Consider the following 9,715-nt stretch of genomic DNA (forward strand, 5'->3'; position numbering starts at 1 on the left):
TAAACTGCGTCAACATTAACTTTTACAAAAAAAAAATACATTGATTTTTTTCTAAATAAAATATAAATTAAATAAAAAAAATTAAAAAATCACACTAAATAAATCTTCCAAAGATAGATAAAAAAATAAAAAAAATATCCATTAGTCCAAAATTAAACCGCAAAATTTCGTAAACTAACTTGCCACTTGCAAGTATCCGAGTGAGCACCACCATCTTAACGTACTTTCCACGTAATTATGGTTTTACGTTTCTTTTTCTTTATAATAAGAAGAATGCTACACTTTATTGTAATTAAAAAATGTATTAAAATAAAACTTTTTTGTACCATAAAAACAGATCAAACAAACTAGAAATCTGAACTATTCTCAATGCTTAAAAGTTCTTCCCCCTTTCGCTTCTTCTCCCACCTCTGTGCATTCTCTCTCTAATCTCTATCTGCAGAGAGGCTTTTCCATTAATCTTTCTTTCTTCTTTTTCTTGTTTCTGAAAATCTTTCTTTCTTCTTTTTCTTGCTTCTCTTCTTTCAGATACGAAAAATGGCAACAAATAACTCAACAGTTCACAATAAACAACCAAGTTTTCCTCCAAGAAGAAGGGGTCAGATCAAAGCTCAAATATTTAGCAGCTTGTTCAAATTTGTGGCAAGCACTTTCTCAAAGGAAGAAGAGAACAAGGGTGACATCAATGGTGGTGCCTCTGCAAAATCGACTCCACCACCGAGTGATTACGGCTCCGACACTTCCTAGTCTCAATTTCCGGTTAAACTTTCAAATTAATCACTGAAATTGGACGAGTAAGATATTCTTTCCCTCCAATTTTATCTTTCTTCCGATACTTTCCACCTTCAAAAACCCAGTCTTTTTCACCTTTTTAGACAAAACGATTGGTTTTTCGGAAGTCAAAATTATCAGAAGAACGTTAAAATAACAGAGACTATAATATCTGTCTCGATCATGCAATTTGAAGGTTTATTCTGGGATATGACGAGACTTGTTTCTAGTGCTCGAGATAAATTATCACTAAGTTAAAAACAAAAAACAAAAAAAGCGTTCGTGTCTGTTCCTTTTTTATTGCAGACTGAAGCTGCTACCGCTGCTGTTTCTATAACGTTGTCCACGTCTTTCCTCGTACAAATCGAAGATGCTGTTTGATGTTATGAAGTTTGGTGATAAAATCCCGAGAAACCTGTTGTTTTTACTACGGTGGATCGGGACTTTTTACAAGGTTGTTGTTTTTGTTGTTATGATGATTTGGTTTTGTCTGTAGTTGCTGTAGCTTATCCTCTAGCTAGTGTTTTTAGAGTCATGGCTAGAGGAAAGTGGTTTGTAATCTTTGTTGTTTTTTACTTTCAGTTTGGTTTGTAATTTTCTTTCAACTACTATCTATGAAAATCCAGTGTTTGTTTATCTAATTATTGTCTCCATGTATCACTTCACCAAAAGAAAAATTCCTTGAATAGTATTAAAAAGAATTAATTGATTATTTTTAGTTTCTTTTACAATAATAATGTCATTGGAGTGTATAAGTTTGTAACTTTAATTATTTGAAAAAATACGGTTCACATAGCAAGCTAAGTTTGTATTTTGATAACTGAATATTAAGTTTGTTGAAAATGATGAGAGGAGATATATTTGTAAAAAATTTGACACGTTAGTAAAAATAAAAAAGAATTAAATATACAAGTGAGTACGAGAATTGAGTACTTAAGAAGAACTAATTTGTATTTATAATTTTTTTTTTGTTTGAACCGAAGTATTCAATGAATATTCAAAATAAATTAGACGTAAGATTACTTAAGAAATATTTTTTGTATTTAATCAATTACTATCATATATGTATATAAATGTCCAAATTATACAATTGCATACTGCATCCAATTTGATTGGATTTATATTATTATGTTTTAAGTGCATATTATTTATGTATATCACATATAAGAGTTAGTACATGTGACCTCTAAGTTCAGAATTCATAGGTGGAGTACAAATTGACTAATTTAATAAATGAATAAGTTTCAATATTTGGCTCAAATATTTAATTCTGAGGTTGTATTTTCACAACTACGTTTTGAGATCAACATTTTGTTAATATTAATGAAGTATGTTCCATTTTAATAATTTTACATCGATTAAGAATTGAAATTAAAAATAATTTAATTTTTTTTTCATTAATCCTCCAAAACATTCTTTAAAAATAAATAAGTAATAAAGTTTCAAATTTAAACAAAAAATACTTTATATATAATTATTGATCATAATGATATCATTTCAATAAATTTAATATCAAAATATTAATATATTTTATGTTTATATATATATATATATATATATATATATATATATATATATATATATATATATATATATATATATATATATATGTGTGTGTGTGTGTGTGTATATGGGTTTGCCAACGCGCGTACGCCTGTTTTTCAGTTGGTACATTTTAACAATGTGTACCGGGTTTTAGTAGACAAAAATACCCTTATATATTATGAATTCTAACTTTTAAGGTTAAGGGTATTTTAATAATTTTATCTCTCACTCCAACATTTTCTCTGTCATCCTACTGTAGCTCCAATTGAAAAAATCATAAACACTTCCCGTTAAACAATTTGCCTTTATAAAGAGTTCCAAGCAAAGGTTCATTCAAGATATCTTCAATTTCATCATCTTCACTAACCTCTCTAATTTCATCATCTGCATATGTTAAATCATCATTTCTAAAAAAAACCCTTCAGGCCAATTACCAATTCCTTCATATGCCATTATGCTTGTGAAAATTAGATAAAATTAGGTTTAATGTCTCGGTAGGTTCCTATTTTCGTTCAGAATCTCAAATAGGTCCCAGACTTGTTCGGCGTCTCAATTGGGTCCTTATTTTTGTAAAATTGAATCAAATAAAGGTTTGCCGTCAAATTGATCAAACGTCGTTAAGGAGAGTATTACCTAGCATGCTGACAGTGTAGTTTTAATTTATGTGGCATTAAAAACGTGTGTCAATTATATTTTTTTAATTTTTGAATTAAAAAATTAAATGTACATAGTGGAAATATAATTTAAGCAAGGGCAAAGTTGGAAAATCAAAGTGCCGAAAGCCCTATTCTCCTGTGCAATTCCAAAATCGAAATCAAATTGGGGAAGGTGAGTTTCAGGGTTCTGGACGTTTGTTTCTTTTGCTTGAATCAAGAATTTCAGCTTTGGAAGCACTTTCTTTTTCTATTCCTTTGCTTTAACCGCAACGTAGAGAGATTTCTTCCTTTCTCTTACTCCGGGGTATGGCTGGGTATCGCAGGAACGAGAGATGACTCCGTTAGTGATGGCGCGGCGACGGTGTGGAGATGGCGCGACCAAGCGGCTTTTGTGGTGGTTTGCGACAGCGCGTTGGACATTTTTCTTCTTTTTCCCTTTCCCTTTTTTCTTGCGCTGATTCGCGTCGTAAGGGAGGGAGTTTCTTCCATTTTCTTTTTCTGGTTTAGTTCTGGTTGCAGGGAGGAGGATGCGAAACCGGCGGATCACACACAACGTTCATCACTCGCGACAGCGGTCCCTCTACGGTTACGAGGGTTTCTGCGTTTCGTGGCAAGGGTTTTCATTTGGGGTTTTTGAGTTCTCTGTTCTCGCGTGTGGCCCGCGAATTGGGGGTGGTGGTTTTTTATTCCCTTTCTGCAGATTGTAAAATGATTTGGAATTCAACTGTTGCAATTTTGGGGTTAGGTTATGAAATTGGATTTGGAAATTTCTTTGAAGGGCTTGAATTGGGGAATTATTGGGGTTTCTTTTTCTCTCCCACGAACCCTAATTTGGAGTCCAATTTTTTTCTCCAATCTGATTTCGATTTCTCAGTTGCAGGGCTGCACATAATTTTTTTTCCCAGTTTGTCCTTAAGTTACATGATTTAACATCTGTGCAATCCATTTTTTAATAAAAAAATCAATTCATACTCGTTTTTAATGTCACGTGTGATTAATCAATACACTCATCATGCCACCAAACCAAACTTAAACGGTCGTTTGTTCAATTTGACGGCAGACCCCTAATTGCTACAATTTTACACAAAAAAGAACCCAATTGAGACGCCAAAAGAAAAGAGACCTATTTGAGATTCATGCCGAAAACAGGGATCTACCAAGACATTAACCATAAAATTATATACGACAAAAATTATAAAATGAAAACTCATTATAAAATCATTTTTTGTAAGAAATTGTTTAACAACGAGTGTTTCTGATTTTTTTCGGCCAATTACCAATTCCTTTTATGTCATTATGCTTGTGAAAATTAGATAAAATTAGATAAGACAAAAATTATAAAATGAAAACTCATTATAAAATTATTTTTTTGTAAGAAATTGTTATTTTTGAATTTTTTCAGGTCAATTATCAATTCCTTTATGTTTGTGAAAATTGGATAAAATTAGATAAGACAAAAATTATAAAATGAAAACTCATTATAAAATCAGGGTTACCATAAGATGATAGAGAAAATGTTGGAGTGAAAGATGAAAAACAAAGGGTTGAGAGGAATCAGATAGGTGAGTAAGGGTTTGGGGTTTTTTTTTAGTTTTGAAAATGAAAATTATTAAAATACCCTTAATCTTAAAACTTAGAATCCATGATATATAATTACTAAAATATACCAACTCAAAAACAGGTGTATATATATATATATATATATATATATATATATATATATATATAGAGAGAGAGAGAGAGAGAGAGAGAGAGAGAGAGAGAGAGAGAGAGAGAGAGAGAGAGAGAGAGAGAGAGAGAGAGAGAGAGAGAGAGAGAGAGAGAGAGAGAGAGAGAGAGAGAGAGAGAGAGAGAGAGAGAGAGAGAGAGAGAGAGAGAGAGAGAGAGAGAGAGAGAGAGAGAGAGAGAGAGAGAGAGAGAGAGAGAGAGAGAGAGAGAGAGAGAGAGAGAGAGAGAGAGAGAGAGAGAGAGAGAGAGAGAGAGAGAGAGAGAGAGAGAGAGAGAGAGAGAGAGAGAGAGAGAGAGAGAGAGAGAGAGAGAGAGAGAGAGAGAGAGAGAGAGAGAGAGAGAGAGAGAGAGAGAGAGAGAGAGAGAGAGAGAGAGAGAGAGAGAGAGAGAGAGAGAGAGAGAGAGAGAGAGAGAGAGAGAGAGAGAGAGAGAGAGAGAGAGAGAGAGAGAGAGAGAGAGAGAGAGAGAGAGAGAGAGAGAGAGAGAGAGAGAGAGAGAGAGAGAGAGAGAGAGAGAGAGAGAGAGAGAGAGAGAGAGAGAGAGAGAGAGAGAGAGAGAGAGAGAGAGAGAGAGAGAGCTAAATAGAATATTAATAGAATATTAATAGAATATTAATTGATATAATACAAAACACGTCATTTGTCCTGTCACTATCTAGTTTCCGTTTAAAACATTTTTTGCTACATATTTTAAAAAATAGAAAAAAAAACGCACAATTCTTTTAATTATAAAAAGACAATCAAGACAATTAGAAAACAGTTTCTAAATGTTATTAATTTTTATCTCTTCTTTAAGGAGTAGTTATTCCCTCCTTACCTTTTGTTTTTTTTCCTTGACAGAATACACAATTAAGTAGAGCATAAACTAGTTCGTCAAAAAGAATTTAACAGTTTATGTTTATTTTATTCAGATAAACATTATTGAACTTGCTTAATTTGAAAATATAAAAAAAGAAAAAATTGAAAGCCACATTTTCTAACATTCTTTCAATTGGTAGTTGTTAAGGAAGGAAGTGACATATGGCTTATGTGAGAATTGGCTCCACCACCACTTTGTGATCAAGTGTTCAAATATTTTTAGTATATTTTTTCTTGTTTTTTTTTTCTAGCTTTAATCCATAACTTTACCATCTTCATTCATGAATAAAATATATCACAATAATAATTTTTCAACCACTGACATATTTTTTTTATAAAAAATACACAACATGACTTCATTGTAAGACATACTTAAAAATTATCCAAACTCCAGGGAGAGTTTGACGTTAGAATTGGTTTAATTAGGTTTAATTTTTTTTTAATAAATTTGCATGTTTCAATTAATTTTATTTATTTATTTGGTATTTAAATTTTTTATATTTTTTTAAGTGGGTCTTGTTATTTAATTTTTTATTAATTAAATGACGTGCATATTATCTTATTCTATTATCGTATTTTCATTAATGTACAAGCGACTTTAATTTTTTAATAATATTTTATATTAATTACAAAATATTATATTTCTTTACAGGTGGATACAAGAAAATAATACGGCAGAGCAATATAATAATTAAATTAAATAGAAACATATCAAAATAATGAAATGATTTTTTATAAAGTGAAAATCAAAGCAAATAATTTGTAAAATTCAAGTGACTCGTTGTTCCAAATTCAATGGCTGAAATGAAAATTTTATCATGAAATTGGTTTGATTTATTTTTTCCTCACTTCCCAATAGAAGCAAAGGATTTTAAAAAGGGTCACTTTCAAGACGCGTTAATGTTGCAAAATCCTCATGTACCACTATGAATTCAGTTCACATAATAGTTATCATATTATCCAAAAGAGATAATATTTTTTTAGGAAATACTTTTGACTTCTAAACTACTATTATGTATTTATTGTTTCGACACTCAAGTTAATTATAAATGTAGTGGGATCTTATATGAAGATCATTGCAAAAATAGATCACTACAAAAATAAGCTAAATTATTAACGCATTATTTTTCATGGATTTTCTTTTCTCATGGATAAAAAGAATAGTTTCTATGTAATGTTTTTTCATGGATGAAAGAAGCATTTCTCAATCATTGTTTATTACATATCTTTGTTTATGGGTAAGATGAATATTTTTCATGTATTGTTTTCCATAAATATTTTTTCAGGAGGATAAAATAAGTATTTTTCATGTATTATTTTTCGCAGGTATTTTTCATTAATAAAATGAGTATTTCTTATTCATTAAAAGTTTGTTTTATAAAGATAATATAAGGGTGATATAAGAGATCGAGTCCAACGAATCAGTGTAGTAATTTGGTGGTTAAAAAAACAGGGTTGGAATGAACTTTTTACTTAGTAGCTCGGCACAACCCATCATGTCTAATTCGACAAGCCAGTCTGACATTATTAGAAAACCTAAATGTAAGGAACTCGACCTCGTTGGAGACAACGCTCAAGTCAGTCTCATCCCGATATTAGTAATGTTATATTCAAATAAATGATAAATTATTTAAATGTAGTTCGAGATAAGTCTGACAACCTCCTATAACCTGACATAAGCTCGTTTAAGTCTTGTAGCCTGTCAATCCATCAACCCAACCAACCTGACAACTCGGTTGTTAAGTTAACTGGATTGTAAAATTCAATCCGTTTTTAAATGTGCATATCAATATAACTTGACTCATTTTTTGCGTATCAAAATAAAGTCCAACCTAAATAAGTTGAGTTGATCCACTTTGTTATTTTTGAGATAATATAAACTTAGACTTATTTTTTAATAAAATATGTAAGTGAATATAGAAAGTAGGTCTCAAAATTAATTATGCAATAATATAAATGTTTACTACAATCTTTATTAACAAATAATTAATATATTTGGGTTTAATTAGTTTATGTTAATGGTATCTTCTAAGTAGAAGTAGTCTTCTTCGTACACTAGCCATAATTATGGCAGGAAAAGATTCAATGTTTTTTTTAATATTTTGCTTTGTATATAACATTACAAGTTCTACCTAAATATTTTTATTTATAATTTTCCCGTGTAATGAAATTTAATTGTGGGTTCTTGATGTTGGATCTAAGGGTCCCAAATAGTAGACTTTGGAAGACAGCATGTAGTGACAATACTCGACAAACATCAATTGTAAAATGATGTCAAATATTTAGGATGAACACAAATATTCTTGACTTCCTGAATTATAAATAAAATAATATTTAAATATGTTTTCAATTCTTATAAAATAAGAAAGTTTTGATGTTGATCAAATTTTTAAAACAGAAAAAACAAATTGATAGCGGCCAAAATTAGAGTTGCTAATTTCACGTGGATTTGAAAAGTATTTTAAAAACATTATAATGTTCGTGCCTCCGTCACTAATTCGTCAGTTTTATACAAACGTACGTGTCTTTCTACTTAATTTACCATTAGTAAATAAGGTTATTTTTTCTTTTATTAAAAAATATTAATAGTTGATAGCTTTTGTTAATATAATTGATATATAATTTCTCATATAATTCAAAGTTCAATCTTCTTCTCTTATGAAATACATCCTTATCTAATACTCCTTTATAATGTGCAACATGAAAATATCAATGGATTCATATACTTACAATCATGCTAAATATCTCTTATATAAAAATATATATTAAAAGTTTAAGTGTGTATCTAATTTTATGAAAAAGTTTAAATATCATGAAAAATCTTAAATTTATTATTTTAAAGTTTTGTAAATTTCTTAAGTAGAATATCAAGTTAAAGTTTCATTAACATTGTTTTTGTTCGGTGAATTATTTTTTTAAATCGGTAGTGGACATGGATAATAACGGAGACAGGTCGCGCTAGTGATAGCGATTGGGACGATATCGGGTTCTTATTCTATAAATTGTTCTTAATAAGACTGTCACTAGCCATGCTCTATACCCAAACTCTAATCTTCTCCAAAATCAAGGACTTTTCATTGGAAAACATTGTGTCTTTCATCCTCTTCCCTACTGGTCCTTCGTCATCGATGATGATTCTAAGTTCGGGATCTTCATTGACATTTTCGTCAGATATGAAGGGAATTTCAACGACGTTGTCGTCTTGGAGAAGTGAAGCTCTACTAGAGTTGGAAAAAACCAAACTAGTCTTTTATAAATGGGATTTTCAATCTACAAAGAACAAAGGTGGATATGTGAGATAGAGAACAAAGAGAAAAACACTAATATCAAGAGGAAGAGGGCGTGATACGAGCAACTAGAGTGCACAGTAGTGAAAATGAGTGATGAGCGAAGGTTTCTTTTCTACTTACGAGAAGAATAAAAACAAATAACTAGTTCTCTAAGAGTGAAAAATGAGTGGTGAACTAGGATTTTGTTTTCTAATTGGAAGAATAACAAGAATGAATAATAAGTTTTTCCTTTTTGAGTTTTTAATATTTTTAAATAAAATTATTTTAAATTCATATGTAAAATTAGTAGGTAATGTATTTTAATTTACATACGAATATGAAACTTATATACAAATATTGTCTTTGGCAAATTTTCTCATTCTAGCCTGCAAATTTACATACAAAAATCGATAATTTTTTTTTCTCGTCACCTAAAAAAAAATCCATTTGTAACTCATTTTTACAAATCCATATTTAGAATTCTATGTAATACTACATTACCTACAAAATTAAATATGTATCCATAGATAAATCACAATTTTCACCAATCCTAGGTGAAAAAATTAAAAAAGATAAAAATGTGATCAAAAGGTATATTTAAATACTAAAATCTTAATTATAATAGCATATAAAAGAAATAAAAGAGAGATAAATTTTGAAGTATGACCGAAGTAAGCTTCTAACAATTTTTGTCAACAAAGAAAAACAGAAGTATGACATAGGTGACAACATTAAAGAGGTATTCATTTTAAGAAACAACAATAAAGTAGTGTGTATGGTTTATTGTAATTTTTTTATCCTAAAACCTCGACCTTTTCTTTTGAAGGAAAAATTAATGTTCTGTTTTCCTTTTACTTCGTACTACGAAATTGTCTTATGCCATTGTAAT

The 9,715-nt window shown here is 30.0% G+C and overlaps 1 long non-coding RNA gene across 1 annotated transcript; it reads left to right on the forward strand.

Moving 5' to 3' along the window:
* Positions 1-321: 321 nt before the first annotated feature.
* Positions 322-1,412, forward strand: LOC148201743 (uncharacterized). The gene is made up of 2 exons (XR_015785254.1): positions 322-794; positions 1,078-1,412. It is a non-coding gene; the product is annotated as an uncharacterized LOC148201743 (long non-coding RNA).
* The last annotated feature ends 8,303 nt before the right edge of the window (positions 1,413-9,715 follow it).

The sequence above is a fragment of the Vigna umbellata genome, chromosome 3, assembly GCF_029865625.1.
Source record: "Vigna umbellata cultivar VRB3 chromosome 3, Vumbellata_1.0, whole genome shotgun sequence".
Lineage (NCBI taxonomy): Eukaryota > Viridiplantae > Streptophyta > Magnoliopsida > Fabales > Fabaceae > Vigna > Vigna umbellata.